Source organism: Neoarius graeffei, chromosome 27, assembly GCF_027579695.1.
Source record: "Neoarius graeffei isolate fNeoGra1 chromosome 27, fNeoGra1.pri, whole genome shotgun sequence".
Classification (NCBI taxonomy): domain Eukaryota; kingdom Metazoa; phylum Chordata; class Actinopteri; order Siluriformes; family Ariidae; genus Neoarius; species Neoarius graeffei.
The window spans coordinates 45,522,878-45,541,657 of record NC_083595.1 but is presented as its reverse complement, the minus strand read 5'-3'; positions in this window follow the sequence as shown (position 1 = coordinate 45,541,657).

The window sequence follows — 18,780 nt, the reverse complement described above, 5'->3', positions numbered from 1 at the left end:
ACAATTCACTTTCGCATACGGTCAATTTAGAGCCACTGATTAGCCTAACCTGCATGGCTTTGGAGGACACCGGAGCACCTGGAGAACATGCAAACTCCACACAGAAAGGCCCCCATTGGCCACTGGCCTCAAACCCAGAACCTTCTTGCTGTGAGGCGACAGTGCTAACCACTACACTACTGTGCCACCAAGTTCATGACTAGTTGCTCTCCGAGGTAGCGACATTTTGGAATTGAACATCCTCAAGTTACCCCCTATTGGTGCTGCAGGACCCCAAAATGTATTTTTATTCATGAAGATGAAAATGAAAATTGTTTAAGATCCACTGGAAACACAAACGACTGTAAAATTAAGTCAGTAATGATGGCAACAATTTGTGCCATGCTAGTCACATGACTTTACTGACATAGCTATTGAACATATCATCACTGATCGCTAATTACCTGTTGAAATGGCACAGAATGCATTTTTTATTTTTTTGGAAAGCCTCAACAAAAGTGGGCGGCATGGTAGTGTAGTGGTTAGCGCTGTCGCCTCACAGCAAGAAGGTCCGGGTTCGAGCCCCATGGCCGGCGAGGGCCTTTCTGTGTGGAGTTTGCATGTTGTCCGTGTGGGTTTCCTCCGGGTGCTCCGGTTTCCCCCACAGTCCAAAGACATGCAGGTTAGGTTAACTGGTGACTCTAAATTGAGCGTAGGTGTGAATGTGAGTGTGAATGGTTGTCTGTGTCTATGTGTCAGCCCTGTGATGACCTGGCGACTTGTCCAGGGTGTACCCCGCCTTTCGCCCGTAGTCAGCTGGGATAGGCTCCAGCTTGCCTGCGACCCTGTGGGACAGGATAAAGCGGCTAGAGATAATGAGATGAGATGAGAATGAGTGAGCCTCAACAAAACAAAAAACATTCAGGTGCAGATACAGGCAGTAAGCAACACTCTCTACTGTGGACTCGTTCTCCAGAAGACATTACATAGCAGGCGCTGTTATCCAGAGCGACATACAGCAAGGGACTACATGACACAGTGCTCCTGGAGCACAGATAGTTAAGGGCCTTGCTCAAGGGTCCAACAGTGGCAGCCTGTCAATGGTGGGGCTTGAACCCATGACCTTCAGATCAGTAATGCACAGCCTTAATCAGTGAACCACCACTGCCCCGTTACTGGATGGGCCATGTTCAGGTGTTTTGGAGAAGTAGCTTTGGAGGAAGTACTGAAGGGAGGGAATGAGATTTTTCAAAAATCTAGCTTCCTCTTGCTGGTTTCTTGAAAATCGCCTTCTCTGCTTTTAATTGGATTAGCACAGGGAAAAGGAGCATCAGTAGAGAAGCACACCATTGATAGAGGAAGTACGGTAAGTGTGCTCACGTCTGTGCTTGCAGAAACATGAGTGATGGGGGTTGGGTTAAAGGGGTAGCAGGGTAGGAAAGATCTTTTGTCAATACTCTTGCATGCATCTTTAACATATCAAAGTGAATAAACAATGTTGTGATTTTTGCAGCACCTTCGACAATGAACGAGGTGAGACTGCGAACACAATGCCGACAAAAAGCCAACTGAAGGTCACGTAACTCTTAAACTGTGCCGTTTCACACTGAAATGCAACCACACACATCCCCCCTACCTGCCACGCAAGCGTTTACGCTCCCTTTCTTTTTCTTCTCTTTTTCCCCCAGTTCTTCCTTGCGCTTCCTTTGCTGTTTTGGATGAGAGTCAAGGCTGCGCATTTTGTGTCTAACAAGACTGTTGAAAGAGTGAGCATAGCAAAGTGTTTTCACAGAAGCAGCCACACACCCACAGACAAAGACGTACACGTGCAGACATGTGTACGCTCACAAGTCAATTATAATTCTCTAATGCTCAGTGAGGTGCTGTCAGAGGCCTATTACATTCGCTAACACACCAGCATCTCATAGCCTTGCAGAAAAAAGCGTGAAGCGAGCATCAGCCTGGATTTGAAAGGGGAAAAAAACAAGCTTTTCAAACTTTTCAAGTTCTAACAGCTCACTGCTAATTTATGATGCCCCACATTGCAAGAGAAGAGAGAATGTATAAGAAAGCAAGCTTTTTTTTTTTTTAGCTTGCTTCCGTGTCACACATTTTTTTTTGGGCGTCAGGTGCATGAGTGAGATTAGTGAGTCTTTGTTTTGCATCCTTGTGGCTGTTAGGTGATCTTGCAGGGCACACAAACGAAACCAAAGATGCCAATTTATCACATTGTCTGCTACAGCATGTTTGTGAAATCCACAAGCAAAATGTTTTGATTCTGCTATAAAAGAAACGAGAAGGAAGCCGTCAAGGTATCAATCACAGGCAATTTGAGCATGTTATCTGCTCTGCCTCTCTGTGCCTCTCTTCCCTCTTTACGTGTTTCATGAATAATTTTGTGCCACACACAAACACACCAGACACAGTTCACACAGCTACAGTACTGCTGCTCCTATCGCAAAACAGTAAAGCTGGAAATTTACAGCAACATGAAATTAGTAAATAATAAAAAGGAATTATAAGAAAACCACGATCTAAAGGAACATTAATCAATATTTTTGATTGTTATAATTATTAAAATCATCTGAAACATTGCTGAAACAATGGGATAAAAGGCCATACGGTATCTCCTTTACCTGGGGAAGTAGCTTCGAAGAAAATTTATATCCTTCCTGTCAGTCATGTGACAGACACGGCTCTGAAGATCCTTCACTCCGCACCAGTTTATGTGCTTAGAAAAGTAACCATGGCAGAATTCAGTGCAAAGAAGCCAGAATCAGCAAAACAAACAAACAAAGAAAAATAAATAAATAAATAAATAAATAAATAAATAAATATGCTTTTCAAAGCATAGTAGATGTAAATAAATAAATACATTAAATAATCTGCCTTAAAAAATAATGGCAAACAAACTCAGACAAATAACCAACCAGCCAACTAATCAAACAAACAAACAAACAAACAAACAAACAAACAAACAAACAGACAGACAGACAGACAGACAGACAAACAGCAAAAAAACATACTGATGGCAGAGAATAAACAAACAAACAAAGAACAAAAAACATGCTGATGACAGATGAAAAACAAAGAAACAAACAAACAAATTCATTACCTTTTTAAAGCATTGCAGATGTAAATAAATAAATGCATTACATAATCTGCCTTAAAAAATAATGCCAAACAAACTCAGACAAATAACCAACCAGCCAACTAATCAAACAAACAAACAAACAAACAAACAAACAAACAAACAAACAAACAGACAGACAGGCAGACAGACAAACAGCAAAAAACATACTGCTGGCAGAGAATAAACAAACAAACAAAGAACAAAAAACATGCTGATGACAGATGAAAAACAAAGAAACAAACAAACAAATTCATTACCATTTTAAAGCATTGCAGATGTAAATAAATAAATAAATAAATAAATACATTAACTAATCTGCCTTAAAAAATAATGCCAAACAAACTCAGACAAATAACCAACCAGCCAACTAATCAAACAAACAAACAAACAAACAGACAGACAGACAGACAGACAGACAGCAAAAAACATACTGATGGCAGAGAATAAACAAACAAACAAAGAACAAAAAACATGCTGATGACAGATGAAAAACAAACAAACAAACAAATTCATTACCTTTTTAAAGCATTGCAGATGTAAATAAATAAATACATTAAATAATCTGCCTTAAAAAAAGAATGCCAAACAAAGTCAGACAAATAACAAACCAACCAACTAATCAAACAAACAAACAAACAAACAAACAGACAGACAGACAGACAGACAGACAGCAAAAAAACCATACTGATGGCAGAGAATAAACAAACAAACAAATAAAAGTTCCTCGAAACTTTCTGCTGACCCTGTAGGTGATGAAGTAACTTGAACTAACTTCATACGCAGTGTTATTTATCAGTATGTTATGAGGTGTGGCTCTCATTATCCTCCAGACTGACAGCTTATGTTTTCACAACAGGCTAATTAAAATCAGCCAGCGTTTACCTTGATGACGCTTTGCACACTATCAGCATTATCTTAACCAGCTTCATGAGGTCGTCACCTGGAATGCTCTTCAATTAACAGCTGCGCCTTGTTAAAGGTTCATTAGCGGACGAGTTTCTTGCCTTCTTAATGCGTTTGAGATCAAACAGTAAATAGTAAAAAACAATTGTACTAAATAAATAAATGAATAAATCGCCCTATTCGACAACTGTAGTCATCCAAACAGTATTATGTCAAGAACTGAACAACTAAGTAAAGAGAAACGACATCCATCATTGCTTTAAAGTGCATGTCCTGGACCAAATTCATCTCATCTCATTATCTCTAGCCGCTTTATCCTGTTCTACAGGGTCGCAGGCAAGCTGGAGCCTATCCCAGCTGACTACGGGCGAAAGGCGGGGTACATCCTGGACAAGTCGCCAGGTCATCGCAGGGCTGACACATAGACACAGACAACCATTCACACTCACACCTACGGTCAATTTAGAGTCACCAGTTAACCTAACCTGCATGTCTTTGGACTGTGGGGGAAACCGGAGCACCCGGAGGAAACCCACGCGGACACGGGGAGAACATGCAAACTCCACACAGAAAGGCCCTCGCCAGCCACGGGGCTCGAACCCGGACCTTCTTGCTGTGAGGCGACAGCGCTAACCACTACACCACCGTGCCGCCCCTGGACCAAATTAATTTTTTTTATATGAAAGTATGTCCCTTTGCACACTCATCCAGAAGGGTAATTTTGCACAAGGCCATCTGTCTACAGCAGAAAAAAATAAAATAACAAAACACATCTGGAAAAATCCCAAAGGAGTCTGGAGCCAGATTCGTGACATCACCTGCGGAAGCGCCAGCAGGCTGCACGAGCTTGCACAGTTTCAGTGCACAGCCTGTGTAGACCAAGTTTAGCAGCTAGCGATTTTGCATTGAAATATGGAATTGTCACCTGAGCGCAATGTGTGAAATGATGAGTACTAATCCCATCAAGATTGGTGTTGCTACACCCTCCTACTGTACGATACATCTGTTAACCATTTTAATAATTACGCCATAACGTTGAAGAAATTTGCAGAAAACCACCAGGTCGTTTTCTCATAAACAAACCAGCGCTGACGTAGGATTCAGAAGGAGGCGTCCCGCACGCGACATCAGAAAAATCAATGTTTCCCGGGAAATCCAAATGCCAATTTTTTTCAAAGGCGGACCAATTTGCCTCAAATGGCTCGATTTCAACTGAATTTTTCTGGAATTGCACAAGGTAAAAAAATTGCACAGAATGCGACAGATATTTGAACAAAGTTTAATATCTCATCTCATCATCTCTAGCCGCTTTATCCTGTTCTACAGGGTCGCAGGCAAGCTGGAGCCTATCCCAGCTGACTACGGGCGAAAGGCGGGGTACACCCTGGACAAGTCGCCAGGTCATCACAGGGCTGACACATAGACACAGACAACCATTCACACTCACATTCACACCTACGGTCAATTTAGAGTCACCAGTTAACCTAACCTGCATGTCTTTGGACTGTGGGGGAAACCGGAGCACCCGGAGGAAACCCACGCAGACACGGGGAGAACATGCAAACTCCGCACAGAAAGGCCCTCGCCGGCCACGGGGCTCGAACCCGGACCTTCTTGCTGTGAGGCGACAGCGCTAACCACTACACTGCCCAAAGTTTAATATAAAATAGGAGAATTACTTCGATCTTGCTCCTGAATTTACCCGTGACATGCACTTTAAGACATGAATTAGTGTCTTTTAATGAATAAAAATAAATAAAGAAAAAACATTGAATCAGAAGCTGTGACTGGTGTTACGGTATATACTCACGGACTCAGTGTACCTATCAGCATGAATTTAAACTCGATATATTTGAAATCAGTGTGTTTATTGAGTAACTCTGACATGAGGAGATAGTGAGTGTCAGATAAGAGAGCTGTAGAGAGAAAAACATTGAACTAAACATCATTAACCATCTTAACAGCAGTGTGAGACACAAACACACCTATAATTTACTTTCCACCATCACAGACTGTTGGAAACAGTAGAAGCAGGACGGACAGTGAGGCCCTAAATACCAATTACACTAAACACAGTGTAGATGACAGTTTTAATTTCCTGACAGAGGAAACCGTAAATAAACATGCATGTCCCCCAATCCCCCCCACACACACGAATAGCTGGCTGTACATGGTCATGTTGTTTTCTTTGATCATGTGCCAGTACAGAGACACACTGAAACCATTTTACACCAAGTGCAAAAAAAAAAAAACCTGTGATTGATTCACACCACAAAAGCTTCACAAGTTTCACCAGGTTTGCAATGAAAGCAGAAAGAAAGTGAAAAGTGAATTTTGCTATTTGTTTCAATGCCAGTCAAAAGATATTGATGATCTTTCAATTTGACAAATATGAAGTGATTTTTATTATCACCTCGGCATATGATGCGGGGGGATATAGCTACAGTATCGCCCTGTCTGTCCGTCCGTCCATCCATCCGTCTATCTGTAAACATTTTAGTTTCCAGAGCATAACTCAAAAACTAGAGCGGCAGCTACGACTATCGACATCTTAACGATCTTTTGGCTGTTGCAAAAGTAGAAAAGATTTTCAATACGTAAATTGTGCATGAATAATTTACTCAAACTTCCACTGGAAAAAAAAAGAGTTGATTCCCGATTACCTAACGCATCAGATCGCGTGACACCGTTTCATAATCATTGACACCTTTGTCCACAGTTATCGACACTGTTCCACAATTATCGACACCCAGATGATTAATTTTTTTTTTAAATCATCGGTATGTGGTATTAAGCTAACAAGACATAGTTTTTATTAAAAATTTTGTTTTACATAGACTTATATTTAGTACAAAATATCTTTTATATAAATATATGGATGTCGGTGTTTATGTAAATGAGGAAGTAATTCTAATGTTTGTAAAAAATGAACTGATAATGTTGAACCTGCGTCAGAAAATCTTTTTGTTCCACTTTCGATCCACTTTAAGTATTTTCGTAGATCACATTTTGTTAATCATTCGTTGTTGCTTGCACTAATTTCTAGTTTTGTAGTTTAGCAATAAATATCAACAGGCAATTGACACTGTAACCACATGGAACTCCAGGTCAAAGGTCGCATGTCATTCCCCGAACCAAAATATAAAATGTCTACTGATATTGTAATATGTGGTAGATATTTACAACAAACTGAAAAAAAAATTCTGAATGGAATAGAAAAATCTGAATATTTCAAGCATGTAATTTCTTATACGCTAGGAATTTAATTCTGGTCTAATTCTATTTATTGCAATAGGATTCCAAATACTCTATAACAGTGGTGTAGTGGAGATTTTTAAAGTGGGGGTACGCGATTCGTGATGTCTCCCCTTCTCCCCTCCCCTCTCTCTCTATCTCCTTCTGTTCCTCTCCCTCGCCCCATTCCCCCACCGCGGAAGCGGGGGCCGGCTCCCCCCCATTCATTTCTATGGAATTAATTGAAAAAAAAAGCACTTTTTCAAACATCCGCTGCTCTGGCATGCTTTCACCTAGAGACGTGATTCAAACTCTAAAACGTAGGAAAACTTCTCCTCTGTGGATCTGGCATTCAACTTTTCTGCTAGGTTCTACTCTTTCGGATCAGTCCCGGCTCAAACGCCATGTGGGTTCTGGGAGAAAATCCGGCTTTATAATGGGTGTCTATTGTGTTACACACCAGTGGAGCTCGTTTAGTTAGAGTGTAGAGAGCTTGAAAAAATAGCTCAAACTTTCTCGCTTAAACTGTGTTTTCAGCCACAAATTTCACTCTACAGACATGATTTTCTCAAAAGTAGTAGTCACACTTGTCCTGATTCACACAATGTGTCTACCTAACCGATAGGATTTACAGTTTTTGAATGAGAAGCCTCAAACTGAGGAGAGTGCAGCCGAGAGGCCTCATTGACACCCATTATAAACGTGACAGAAAAGTCACTCATTTTTAACTCGCTCTAGTGTCCTCACTTTTAACACTACAGACAAAAAATTACATCAGTGTATTCAGGAGACCCTTGTGGCACTCACTGTGAAAGAATTTTGTGAATAGCTGCTTTCGTTTTCGAGTTATTCATCGTTGATCAAGGCCTGCTCCTGAGCAAAAAACAGCAGAAAACTGACAAGATCTTTGTGACTCAGCGCTCCTGCTCAGGCCTGTCGCCATGCCGACTGGGGCCAGTGAGGGAGCAGAGAGGGGAGGGGCTGCTGTCTCAAGCACACACATAATCATTGTAGCGTCATAGCAGGTCACACATTCATGGCCAGCAAACATGCGTGACCGAATTGCTTCGCGCACTGCATCCTCTCACAGTTTCCAGCAGGGGAATTGTCACCTCGGGAGAAGTGGGTGGACGGCGTACCCCCGCGTACCACGCCCACTACACCCCTGCTCTATAAACATTCCATTCTATTATGAATCAGAAAAAATATATATAAATCACAGCACTTTTATTTTTTTAAAGTACTTCATCTACTTCAACAATGTTACACAAACATCAATACATAACAGTTGTAAATGTCCCTTAATTCCACAGCGTGTCGATAATGGCGGACACCGGTGAAAGTGATCACTATTATCGACACCTCACGTGAGTGACTTCTCAAACGCGCGTTTAGATACAAAATGGCGACTGTCAAATGAAAGAGTAAGAAACAAAGTAGGTTTCGACAAGGAGATCATGAAATATCGGTGAATTTGATCAGTAAAAACATGTCTATGATCTTTCCACCATGCTCACCTGAGATGATAACATCCAGGTTTTTCTCAAATTACTGATCGTGGTGAAAAAATTCCATCTCAGGTAACGAGCTGTATCATCAGACAACAAGATCAAAGGGCGAGGGGGGGGGTCTTCTGGTTCATTAATTAACCAATAATAACAATTGTAACTGAAACTCACCTTTACAAAACTGTTTTTTATTAGTAAATCTGAAAAGGTGTTGATAATTATGGACTGTCAATAATTGTAGCCGCCGCTCTATTACGATTTTTTTATTTTTTATTTTTTTAAGTGTAGACATGTTAACAGCAATTATTCGAGTCAATTTTTATTTATATAGTGCTTTTAACAAGTCGTTCTAACAGAGATCTTTTTTCGGTCTTGAGTAAACAAGCCAGAGGTGACAGTGATGAGGCGAAAGTTGCTGAGATGACACGACGAAAAGATCTTATGCTGTGTTCACACTTATACCGGTACGAAAGTGGTATAACTGTATTGATACAAAGTATACCGGTACAGTTTAGTGCATCTGTCCACACTAGTGAGAAATGTTTGCGGTTTTCTTTCACGGTAGTTGAAATGCGCGTGTGCGAAATGTTTCCGTGGTTACCGAGTAACTTCCTTCCGAGAATATATGGCATCCGTTATTTCCAGATCTCGAGAAAACAAAACAATTATTCCGTGATCTCGAGAAAACAAAACAATTATTTCATGATCTCAGCTGGATCACTGTATCTCCATCGGTAGAGACGAAGCCGGGCCAGTCTTCTGCGGAGGTGCCGCGGACTAATTTTGAAATGATCCCTTATTAAAAGACTTAATGCAATCTCTCCCTGTGTCAACCCCTGATCAAAATATTGCCTTATTAGGTGATCGATTATTCCAGACATTCTAATGACCAAAGTTGCGTCTATACAGAATGAGAAATAGCCCCAAAGTCAGCATATCACAAGTCTCTTGGCGTACCTGAATGAACCATTTCTCAGCTGTTTACTCGAGATCATGAAATAATTGTTTTGTTTTCTCGAGATCTCGAAATAACGGTTTTGTTTTCTCGAGATATCGAATTAGTTGTGTTGTTTTCTCGAGATCCTGAATTAATTATGTCGTTATCTCGGGATAACAAGGTGAATAAAAAAAAAAAAGATTATATGAAGGGCCTCTCGCGGCTTCCGTACGGTTGAAACAACGTGTGTGTGCTTTTTGTTGTCAATGTACAGTCTGTATTTCTGGTGGTTATTTATTCAGTCGAATCGTATAAAACGCGCGAGGCAGTTGAGAAAGAAACAAACGAATCTCCGTTCTTCACTATTTTATTCAGCAAAGACATCGATTGAGGTGTGTGACTTTGCGCATGCGCATTATATTTGTATCGATACAGAGCCGCTTCATCTGTCCACACTACAGCGAAGCGCTACAGTACCGATACTGTACCGGTATGAAACCCATACATTTGTGGGTTTCGTACCGATACAGTTATACCGCTACAGTACCGGTATGGACCCTTTTCACGTGACGTCACGACAAACGCAGCCGCCATTTTGCACATGTACTACCAGTAGTTTACCACAGCCAGCATTGAGGAACGGCAGCAAAAAAAGTGTTTATTTTTAGCAAGACTTCCATCATGCCACTATATTGTTGTGCACCTGGATGTAGTAACCATCAACAAACAAGGCAAGGGTTATCATTTTATCGGATCCCGATGGAGAAGATGGATAGCGGCCATTAAAAAAAATTAACAGATTGTCAGCCCTCGGCATACCAGCGCTTGTGTAGTGACCACTTTGTTGGAGGTAAGACGAATAAAATTAGCCAGAAAAGGCATTACATTGCTGTTAACATTCTGTGGCGGCGAGTGTGTAACCAAATAGGCTAAAATAACCCATTGTAACCTCTTTGTTCTTCTGTAGTAGCTATTAGCTAACGACATTAGCTAGCGTTGTGTTCCTTTGCTGTTGGTAGACTGTAGGACAGATCAGAGGCAGTGTCCTACAAACAGCGCTTAATTTGAGGGGGAGCAAGCCGGAGCGCGCTCCGGAACCTCGGGCGTTGGCTCCGGCAGCTATTTACACTGGATCCGGTGATCCGACACCTCTTTTGACTATGTAACAAAAAAAAAAAAAAAACCCAAATAATTAAATAAAAAAAATGCAAGTTTATTTAGTGTTAATGTCTGATTTTGATATCTGCCTTGTTGGTGATTTCTCTCATGAAACGACATCTACAAATATCTGCAGATGAACTTAATTTGCAGTGTTATTACAAAACATGCCCAGAAGCGCAGCGCCCCGCCCCGCCCCCTTTTTTTCCGCACCGGAGCCGCTCATCCTCTGCGCTCCGGGACCTCCCACTTTACAAATTAAGCACTGCCTACAAATAAGTGTTCAAAACAAGAGGAACATGTGTTTGTCTCTTAAATCCAGGCCATTCCCTGTAATCTCTAACAGCGGTTGGAGAAAGTAATGGCAAATAGTGAGTGCACAAGCCATAGAAGGTAACCTGTACACAGGGCCAGGGCAGTGTGATGGTATGTCTACTTTTAGATCGTGTTAGCTTATCAATGAACACACTCGTCACTCGACGAGTTTCACGTCTTTACGACGGATACTTAAATGTGTGTTAGGTATTATTGTTGCAGTCTAAGCAGTCATTGTAGCAGCTAGATGAGCGAGAACCGAAAGGGTCTGTGCCATAAACCGTTATTTCTGTACGGCGTTGCTAATGTGTCGTTACTGTTGTTATTTCTCCCTCTGCTCGCCCTGTAAATGCCCTACGTCGCTGGATAGCAAAGGTGTTTTCTGCATCTCGCTCCTTTTTCTTGTATGCTCTCCGTTTGTCGCCTTCCTCGCATTCAAACCAATTCGAGCCGAAGTCCGCTACATGTCCAAAATGGTGGTCGCGTTTACGAAGGTCACGTGACTGAAAAGGGTCTATAGTTGCTAGTGTGGACAGGTGTTGCGGTACGAAAGTAGTTTCGTATCGGTACAAAATCCCTAGTGTGGACAGGGTATTAGAGGAACCATCATCTTGTGGGTCCATTATTTATCCAGTATTGTATAGCTTCAGGATGAAATGATTAATTATTTTCTGATAGAATTCCTATGTGTATATAAAATAAGTAAGGTTAAGTTCAGGGTTAGGCATGGTTAGCTTTTCTAGCTTTTCTTAAGTACAACCCGAATTCCAAAAAAGCTGGGTCACTGTGTAAAACATGAATAAAAACAGAACGTGATAATTTGCAAATCATGGAAACCCTATATTTCATTGAAAATAGTACAAAGACAACATATCAAATGTTGAAACTGAGAAATGTTAGGTTTTTTTTTTTAAATGCTCATTTTGAATTTGATGTCAGCAACACATTTCAGAAAAAAATGGGACAAGGGCAACAAAAAAATGAAAAAGTTGTGTAATGTGAAAAAAAAACTAATTTGGCTGATTGATAAGAGGTCAGTAACATGATTGGCTATAAAAAGAGCATCCCAGAGAGGCGGAGTCTCTCAGAAGTAAAGATGGGGAGGGGTTCACCACTCTGTGAAAGACTGCATGGGCAAACAGTGCAACAATTTAAGAATAACATTCCTCAATGTAAAATTGCAAAGAATTTGGCGATCACATCATCTATGGTCATTAATATCATTAAAAGATTCAGAGAATCTGGAGAAATCTCTGTATGCAAGAGACAAGACTGAAACCTGACAGTGGATGCCTGTGATCTTCAGGCCCTCAGGAGACACTGCATTAAAAACAGACACATGTCTGTAATGGAAATCACTGTATGGGCTCAGGAACACTTCAGAAAACCATCGTCTGTGAAAACAGTTCATTACTGCATCCACAAATGCAAGTTAAAACCAGATATAAACAATATCCAGAAACACCGCCACCTTCTCTGGGCCCGAGCTCTTTTACAATGGACTGCGGCGAAGTGGAAAACTGTCCCGAGGTCTGACGAATCAAAAGTAGAAATTCATTTTAGAAATCATGGACACCACGTCCTCCAGGCTAAAGAGGAGAGGGACCATCCGGCTTGTTATCAGTGCACAGTTCAAAAGCAGCATCTGTGGTGGTATGAGGGGGCATTAGTGCACATGACATGAGTAGCTTGTACATCTGGGAAGGCATCATTAATGCTGAATGATATATACACATTTCAGAGCAATATGCTGCCACCCAGACAAAATCCTTTTCAGGGAAGGCCTTCCTTCTTTCAGCAAGACAATGCCAAATAGCTTTCTGCACATATTAAAACTGCATGGCTCCATAGAAAAAGAGTCTGGGTGCTAAACTGGCCTGCCAAAATACAACAAAGGAGACCCCAAATTGTTGAGCAACTGAAACTGTATATCAGGCAAGAATGGGACAACATTTCTCTTTCAGAACAACAGCAATTGGTCTCCTCAGTTCCCAAACATTTACAGAGTGTTATTAAAAGTAGAGGTGATGCAACACAGTGGTAAACATAATTTGAAAATTATTGCATTGTGTTTTTATTTACATTTTTTTTTTTACTTTTTTAGAATTAGGGTTGTGGGCGGCACGGTAGTGTAGTGGTTAGCGCTGTCGCCTCACAGCAAGAAGGTCCGGGTTTGAGCCCCGTGGCTGGCGAGGGCCTTTCTGTGTGGAGTTTGCATGTTCTCCCCGTGTCTGTGTGGGTTTCCTCCAGGTGCTCCGGTTTCCCCCACAGTCCAAAGACATGCAGGTTAGGCTAATTGGTGGCTCTAAATTGACCGTAGGTGTGAGTGTGAATGGTTGTTTGTCTCTATGTGTCAGCCCTGTGATGACCTGGCGACTTGTCCAGGGTGTACCCCGCCTTTCGCCTGTAGTCAGCTGGGATAGGCTCCAGCTTGCCTGCGACCCTGTAGAACATGATAAAACTGCTAGAGATAATGAGATGAGATGAGATGAGATGAGATGAGATGAGATGAGATGAAGGGCAGCATGGTGGTGTAGTGGTTAGCACTGCTGCCTCACAGCAAGAAGGTCCTGGGTTCGAGCCCAGCGGCTGGCGAGGGCCTTTCTGTGTGGAGTTTGCATGTTCTCCCCGTGTCTGTGTGGGTTTCCTCCTGGTGCTCTGGTTTCCCCCGCAGCCCAAAGACATGCAGGTTAGGCTAATTGGTGGCTCTAAATTGACCGTAGGTGTGAGTGTGAATGGTTGTTTGTCTCTATGTGTCAGCCCTGCAATAACCTGGTGACTTGTCCAGGGTGTACCCTGCCTCTCGCCCATAGTCAGCTGGGATAGGCTCCAGCTTGCCTGCGACCCTGTAGAACAGGATAAAGCAGCTGGAGATAATGGATGGGTTGTATGAAATTCAACAATTCCAACCATACCATTGTGGTGGCTTGATTTTTTTTAAAGAATTTCTCATTCACAGTACTGAAATGCACTTTATACTTTCTTTATTGTGATCTATTCATGCATGACATCATTAAAGACATTAAAGAGGCCAAGGGACACTTACAGTCCATGTCAAGTCACATGTTTGCATTTCTCTATCAGAACATTTCTGAGTGACTTTTTTTTTAGATTTTGTGAAGTCTTTTTATTTTATTTTATTCTAAAGGTGCACGTACAAACCCACTCACTCACTTTCAGTAAGAGTTGTTGATCCAGTACCAATCCCTGGAACACTGTGTGTGAGGTGGGAATACACCCTGGATGGGATTCCAGTCAATCAGTCAATCGCAGAGCAACACGCATACACATTCACACACTTATCTTATCTTGAAGTATATAATTTATTTCTCTATCCGTGTGTGTTAGGAGTTAAAGATCACTGGAGGAGTAGTACCTTTCCTAGTGGCCTACAGGCATCCTTGACTGGTCTCCCAATATCCAGCACCTTGTGAAGTGCAACATATGGTCACTCATGAGCTGACCACACTAGCCTCTCCAGGGTGAAGACCGACCATGTGTCCTACTCGTGGTGCCCCTGTTACCATTGCGAAACATGGCAGATCTTGGGGAATAAGCCCAGAGAACAAATCCCACCACATGTTTTGATGGTGCAACAATCATCTCTGTGACCGGGTCAGTCCTGCTGTCCCATTGGGCAACAAGGATGACTTGCCACGGGATACTATTTTGCACCATTTAGTGTCAAAATCAAAGGCGCAGCCTTACCTTACGTGTGTGTTATTTTATCTGTTTCATCTGTTGGTCTGGACTCATGTTTAAGTCTCAGTCTCTCATCATAACATTACATAACATTACATTACATGGCATTTAGGGGATGTTCTTATCCAGAGTGATGTACAACAAGTGCAAAAGTCAGGTACACAAAGTGCTGAACTTCTAGACAAGAAAGTTCTAGTGCCAACTGAACAAGTGACAACAATATCTAGTGTAATATTCTGTTGAAATCCCAATACTCAAACAGCTAAAGAAACAAACCAACCATATAAAGTAAATGAAATAACTCAAAACATCTAACCCCAGGCTAAACCATACACAGCCTGGTTGGTCAAGACCAATATGCAGCTACACAGTGGGCAGGGAGGAAGGAGAGAGGTACAGCCTGAAGAGATGAGTCTTCAGTCTGCGCTTGAAGGTGCTCAGGGAGTCGGCAGTTCTGACCTCAATGGGAAGGTCATAAGTAAAATAATTTTGAAAGCTTTTCTAAAACTAGAAGGGAACTTGGTAGAGTGCATACCTCCACCAAGCTACATATTCAGATTTGCATCAAAATCTAATCAGTTGATCATTGACCCATGACCCACCTTTCCTCAAAATTTCATCAAAATCTGTTCACTACTTTTTGAGTTACATTTGGAAAAGCAGACAAACAAGCAAACTAGAAGGGCACTCAGTAGAATTCATACCTCCACCAAGCCACATATTAGAATATCCAGATGTTTACTAATATGGGATGTGGATGAACATCAAAATCAAATCACTTGAACCCAGGATAATACTAAAGCTGTACACCAAATTTCATCCAAATCTGATCATTATTGTTTGAATTATGTTGGGAAAAGCAGACCAAACAACAAACAAACAAATAAACTTGAAGGGCACTTGGTAGAGTTCATACCTCCACCAAACCACATATAAGAATATCGAGATATTTACTAATGTGGGATGTGGATCAACATCAAAATCAAATCACTTCAACTGAGGATAATACTAAAGCTGTGCAACAAATTTCATACAAATCTGTTCAGTACTTTTTGAGTTATGTTGAGAAAAGACAAGCAAAAAAACCCAAAAACAACAACAACAACAACAACAACAAAACCCTGGATCCACATACATATCCAGATTTGCATCAAAGTCTAATCAATTATTCCTTGGCCCATGATCTACCATTTCTCAAAATCCTTTCAGTACTTTTTGAGTTACACTGGGAACAAACAAACAAATGGAGGCAAAAACATCACCTTCTCCAAAAAATGTTTGTGGAGGTAACAAAAACAAAACAAATACAGTAACATAAATTGCAAAGCCCTCAATCTTGAAGACCCTCCCATTTTGGAAAACTTAAAATTACAACATTATCTCTGATAATCATAGTAGAAAGCACTGACACTGGAGACTCCTTCCTAGTCTGCTGAATAAATGTCATTAGAGAAAACTGCACCATATGAACAATTACATTTTAAATCCTTTTGTGGGTTGTGGATCAACATCACAATCAAATCACTTGAACCTAAAATAATACTAAAGCTGGACACCAAATTTCATCCAAATCGGTTCAATAGTTTTTGAGTTACGTTGAGAACAGACAAAAAAATAAAAATAAAAATCCTGGATCCTTGTACATATCCAGATTTGCATCAAAATCAATTGTTCATTGGCCTATGATCCACCTTTCCTCAAAATCTCATCAAAATCTGCTCATATGGTTTGAGTTACATTGGGAACAGGCAAACAATCAAAGAAGCAAATGGAGGCAAAAACACAACTTCCTCCAACAAAGTTGGTGATGGTAATAAAGCAGACACAATTAGGCCCTGTCCACACGGCAAGGGATTCAGGTGAATCTGATAAAATTGTTTATCGTTTCCGCCTGGCGTCCACACGGCACCAGCATTTTGGGTGCCCCAAAACAAAATCTTTTGAGAACGGGTCCCAGAGTGGAAAAATCTGGCAACGGCCCCGTTGCGAAGTCGTCTGGATGAGTAGAATGGATTTATTTACGATGACGTCACAACCACATGACTGTCAGTGCTTCACGTCGGGTAGAAGTGTAACGAACTCGATGCAAGTTGTCAACAAATCCTATAACTAGTCCAAACACTGCGGAAGCAGTAACCAAAGCTGCGCACCGCCTGTGCGCGTTCCAAAAACAAAACCAATCCAGCCAGCAAAAATAGGAAAAAAAAGGAGCGATCTCACCTCTTCAGATGTTGGTTTAAGTCCGACAATACATTCCTCAAAAAGGGCATAGAAGAACAAAGTAATCCATCAACGTGTAGCATTCAATTTATTCCGGACCATTAAAGAATTCTGGAGGATATCACAATGTTGGTGTACCGGCTTCCATCTACCCCATTCATTCCTCTTTCCGCGTCTTTCGTTTTACGCTACTGATTAATAATCAAAACTTTATGTGGCTAAAGCTACAGAAGAAGGGATTTATGCGCATGCGTCTACTTCTTCTTCTATTGTTCTGGTGTCTCCGATGGGACCGTCTTACAGCGCACCTAGAGGTGTGGCATGTGTATTGCATCGTTTTCAGCAAGCGTTCCGTTGCCATATGGACCTGAAATGTAACTGATCCGTTGCCCATGTGGACACGATATTTAAAAAAAAAATATCGTTGCCGTTGTCATGTGGATGTAGCCTTAGTCTACAATGCTGTGCTAAAAAGCAGAGAAACTGCTCTCTAGCTAACTTTCACTGAACAGGGTCATTAAAGCTAGCTGGACCTATAAGTATTTCATCTTGTGCCTCGTTGTAGCCTCATCACAGCCTGTTGTAGCTACTAAAGATGTTCAGATTTACATCTCTTAATGTCTGCTCACAGCTCCTTTCTTTACATACACTACCGTTCAAAAGTTTGGGGTCACTTTGAAATGTCCTTATTTTTGAAAGAAAAGCACTGTTCTTTTCAATGAAGATCACTTTAAACTAATCAGAAATCCACTCTATACATTGCTAATGTGGTAAATGACTATTCTAGCTGCAAATGTCTGGTTTTTGGTGCAATATCTCCATAGGTGTATAGAGGCCCATTTCCAGCAACTCTCACTCCAGTGTTCTAATGGTACAATGTGTTTGCTCATTGCCTCAGAAGGCTAATGGATGATTAGAAAACCCTTGTACAATCATGTTAGCACAGCTGAAAACAGTTGAGCTCTTTAGAGAAGCTATAAAACTGACCTTCCTTTGAGCAGATTGAGTTTCTGGAGCATCACATTTGTGGGGTCGATTAAATGCTCAAAATGGCCAGAAAAATGTCTTGACTATATTTTCTATTCATTTCACAACTTACGGTGGTAAATAAAAGTGTGACTTTTCATGGAAAACACAAAATTGTCTGGGTGACCCCAAACTTTTGAACGGTAGTGTACACAAGCTGTGCATGTTGGATATCGTAGCTTTTTTTTTTTATATGCAATATGCAACTGATGGAAGGTTTATATTGCCCAGAGCCAATACATGTAGTATTCAGAAGACGGTCATATATAGAACGATGGAGAGGTGGAACTCATTGCCAGTGTATATTGTGCATGAGAATACTAGGGAAAGATTTAAGATGCTGATAAAACAATACCTTGTAGGATTTCATGAATTATGACTTTATTGTGGGAAGTCCAAAATATTACTGAGTATGATAAAAATGGACTGTATTGTTTATTGTTTTATTGAGTTTGTATTATGATTTATGTTTTTGGAAGGGAGGAGTGGGAGTGGGGGGTGTCTCGGGGTGCGGGTGTCTGGCGCATGTTCACCGGTGCCACTCTACAAGGGGCACTCCGCTGTTGGGGGGTGTACATAGGTGGGCACGTGCTGGGGGCTGGGTGTCTGCATCCTTGGGTCACTCTCAGACTTACTTCTTTCTTTTGGTGTTGTTTGTTTTTTTT